The 4,476-nt window shown below is 39.0% G+C and overlaps 1 pseudogene; it reads right to left on the reverse strand.

Moving 5' to 3' along the window:
* Nucleotides 1–511: 511 nt before the first annotated feature.
* On the reverse strand, nt 512–3,328 carry LOC135231639 (olfactory receptor 9G19-like; annotated as a pseudogene).
* Between the last annotated feature and the right edge of the window lie 1,148 nt (nt 3,329–4,476).

Raw genomic sequence — 4,476 nt, forward strand, 5'->3', positions numbered from 1 at the left:
CTATACCAGCCCAAGCTAGACCTTGGAGCACAGGCAGACTGGGGAGATTCCATCCTGCACCTGACCCCGGACTTGATTGTCCTAGAAAGAAAGATATTTCCCAGCCCACATTTTCACCCTAGTCCATTTGAGAATCAAGGGGTCCCACCACATGTACATCTGATGGAAGATGATTCAACATCCGGACCTGCAAGTGTGGACATGTGAGGGCTAAGGGCAGAGAGCTCAGGGTACTAAACTCAATCCCCAGATGCCATTGGTAAGAATAAGTTCCCCAACCCCTCAGATGGGGAGCACATGGTCTTATAGTCGTTAGACCCCACGTTGCTCCTTGTCTGTGCAGACAATAAACTTGCCACTTCCTGTTTCTGTTGCAATTAATGTCCATCATATTTTGATTGGCTAACATCCCAAGACAAGAACCCCAGCACATTTGGTTACACTACAACAACTAAGAAAGGTGTGCATCACAAGGAAACAGTCTCTATTATTTAATTATAAATTCACGATACATAAAACTGAACAAGGAAACAAATACAAATATTTATTCACCTTAATGGTTATTAGCAGCCCTGGTGATGCAGTGGTTTAAGTGCCTGGCTGCTAACCTGAAAGTCAATGGTTGGAACCCACCGGCCTTTTTGCAGGATAAAGATGGGCAGTCTGCTACCTTAAACATTTCCACCTTTGGAAGCCCTATGGGGCAGCTCTACACTGTCCTGTAAGGGCACTATGAGTCAGAATGGACCTGAAGACAATGCATTCGGCTTGACTAATCACTACCTCCAATAAAGATTTTCACTCTAAGTACTTCTTTAGATTTAACACTTTTTGGAATCTCTCTATTTCTGCCTCCTTTTCTATCTGTATCTTTATTTTCGACTCTCTCATACAGCTTCTATAACTTAGCTCTTGATTCTTTAACTGTTGGAGGAAAAAAATTATTTTGCTGAAAGCTCACAATGACTCTAACTAAAAGTGTTTGTTCCCTCCTATTCCTGTTGCCAAAGAAACCTGTCATCTTTATGTCATGGCAATTCAAGAATCAAAATCAGGAAAGAAAAAAAATAAACTTGTTTCTAAGGCCTTTTTACAGTAAGTATTTTCCTTGCCATTTCCTAACTCACTCTCTCCCAGCAAGTAAGAGAAGGACCTTTGGAGTTGGGACTCCTGGATTTACATTCCTCCTCTGGTCCATGGACTACAGGATTTGAAGCAAGACTTTATTCCATTTAATCCAGACAATGGTTCCATAACCAGCTGTATTATTCCTATTTATAGATTAAAATACTAAACACAGGGAACTTACAAACTTTCAAGAGGAAATAAAAAATCAGCTTTTCTTTTAAACATCTCAGAATCCCAGCAGTTTAATAGACTGTCCTAAGGTAGCAGACAGCAGCTTTTCCAAATGCCCCAGCCCCATTTTAAAAATACATTGACATACATTAGTAGGTGACTTAAAAAGACAAATGCAAAATGGTATTTCTACATTACTCTGTTATTTTTTGTTGTTTGCTTCTTTTTTTAATTTTTGTTTCTAAAAGCACAGACTGATAACAATGAAATGGAGATAATCTGTTAAAAAATAGACATTACTTATCAAACACTTCCACTTAAGAGAACTTTGGTCTGTCTAACACTTTCTGCAAGGCATCTTTGACATCTTTATTTCTTAAGCTATAGATCAAGGGATTCAACATCGGAAACACCACAGTATAGAACACTGACACCAATTTATCTCATTCTAGGGCATAGCTAGTGCTTGGCCTGGAGTAAATGAAGAGAATGGAGCCATAGTACAAGGTGACTGCTGTCAGGTGAGAGCCACAAGTGGAGAAGGTCTTGAGGCGGCCTTGGGTGGAGCAAATCTTCAAGATGGCAGCGATGATGAAGAGGTAGGAGGCAACAATAAGTACAGTGGGAGCAATGACGTTGGTGGCAAGTATGAAATATAGCACAGCCTGGTAACTGTCCTTCACATCACATGCCAACTTCACAAGTGGGGGAAGATCATAGAAGAAATCATCAATGATATTGTTGCTACAGAAGTTCAGAGTAAATGTTTCACTCGTGATGATGTTTGAGTTAATAAAGCCACCAAGGTATGAAGCTGCAACAAGACTGGTGCATAACCTTGGGGACATAGCTTGGGAATAAAGCAGGGGATTGGAGATGGCCACATAGCGGTCATAAGCCATGGCAGCTAACAGGTAAAAAAAAAAAAAAACAGGTAGCACTCACTATATGCCAGTCCAGCAGAGAAGAAGAACTGAGCCAGGCAGCCAGCAAAGGAGATGCTTTTGTCCTCAGAGATGCAGATCACTAGGATCTTCAGGGTGTAGACAGAAGAATACCAGAGATCCAGGAATGAGAGGTTCCCAATGAAGAAATACATGGGTGCATGGATCCGTGAGTCAGCGCAGATCAGAGAAATCAGGGTGATGTTCCCTAAGAGACTGATGACATAAATGATGAGGAAGATGAAAAAGAGCCCTCTCTGCAACCTCAAGTCGACTGTGAACCCTAAAAGTATGAACTCCTTCACTTTGGTGAAATTTTTCTCTTCCATTGGTTTTGGGCTTCAATCTTCCTTTATGTAAGAGAATTAATAAATATGTCATAAAGTATTAGGAACCTCCTTTTCTCATAATTTTCCACTTTAGGTAATGAAAAAATCCAATTGATGCACATACATTGTTCTTTGTGAGATGTGTTCTTGGTCCCTGGGTGTTACTCCTTTTCGCATAGCTGGGAAACCAGTTCTATGCTATGGTCTTAAGAGCTCAGTTATTATGCGTCTAACATAGTTTTTATCACCTTATATTTTTTAATCTAACTTTTCTTCATTTTGGGGAGAGAGTGACTTGAATAACTTTCCCTTTTGCCTACACTTAGGGTGATTGAGGAACATGTGAGGGACATAAAAATGAAAGTTTGAAAGAATGCTCTGATAACTTTTCATGTCTTTGAGTTCTTTGTCTTTTTCCATAGCATTACACAGAGAAGCTAGATCTTATTATTCCAACTGAATTTTGAAGTATCTTTGGAAGTTAACTAAACTGTAATGTTCTTGAAGGCAATAGCTATATTTTTTTCCTCTTTTTATCCCCCAAACCAAGCACAAAGTTTGTCATAGAGTAGAAATTGTGAAACGAAAGACCAGGTTTACTTCGATAACTAGAATTTGAGCCACGGCCACTTTTATGATCCCCAAAATAAACTCTGAAGAGAAGTGACAATACTAATTCATGGATGATTATGTTTATAATGTGGGTTGCAATTTCTATAGAATGAAGAGTTCTTAAAAACTGGTTGGATGAATGGTTTTGGGGAGTTATGAAAAGTAGTCTCTGAAAGCTTTTAGAGGTAGAAGTGGGAGATTGGACTATTGCCCACAATGGGGACAAAACCATCTCACCTTCTGTTTTACAGCCTAGAGGATGTCTGCTACAACCTACCACAATTAACCTGTGGTCATTTAGTTAATTCTGACTAATAGCCAACCCATAGGACAAAGTAGAACTGCCCCATACAGTTTCCAAGGAGCAGCTGGTAGCTTTGAATTGCCAACCTTTTGGTTAGCAGGCAAGCTCTTAACCGCTGCACCACCAGGCTCAAGGAAGAGCTAATCACAATAGCAAGGATTCTGGATTGGCAGCAGATGTTAAAATTTTTGCTAATAGGTCTATGACTTAAAAGTATCTTAGGCTAGGGGAAATAAATCTTACTTTGGCCATTATGCCAGGCCATGGACTTAAAATAGAGCTGGGAAAATAAAATATATTCTCTTGGAACTTCATCTATTTGGTGAGAGACATTTTCTTTCTACCGCAGTGGTTGTTGTCATTAGTTGCCATCGAGTCTAGTCATTACAGTGGTAAAAAGCTATAACTTTCAAATTTTAGAGCACAATTCTGTAACTATTGTTAAAGTCAACGAGATGGGTTGATATAGTGGCTGCAACAATGGGTTCAAGCATAACAATTGTGAGGATGGCGCAGGATAGGGCAGTATTTCATTCTATTGTACATAGGGTTACTATGAGTCAGAATCGACTGGAAGGAACCTAAGAACGATAACAACAACATTGTTAAAGTAGAAGTTGTTCATAAAAACCAAAAGAGGATTGTAATACATGACATTTAAGTTCCTTTGTATTTCAAGACTGTCAGTGCAAAGGTTATTTTTTTTAAAGCATATATCTAGAAGCAGCTTAGGGCCCAGAATCAGGAGATACTGGTTTTTGATCTTAGTTGGTCGCTGACAATTAAAAAAAAAAAATCATTCTCTTTGGAACTGCACTTTTTCACCTGTCTTTCTACCTTTAATAGGACTTCATGAATTCAAATGAGATCACATGTGAAAAAGCACATTTAACACTAGATAGGTTTTGGGTAGTAAAAACTGGGAATTACATTTTCTAAAATTTCACAAGTTCCTCATCCCAAATCCTCCCTCAGATACAGTTGATTT

The sequence above is a fragment of the Loxodonta africana genome, chromosome 7 (assembly GCF_030014295.1).
Source record: "Loxodonta africana isolate mLoxAfr1 chromosome 7, mLoxAfr1.hap2, whole genome shotgun sequence".
Classification (NCBI taxonomy): domain Eukaryota; kingdom Metazoa; phylum Chordata; class Mammalia; order Proboscidea; family Elephantidae; genus Loxodonta; species Loxodonta africana.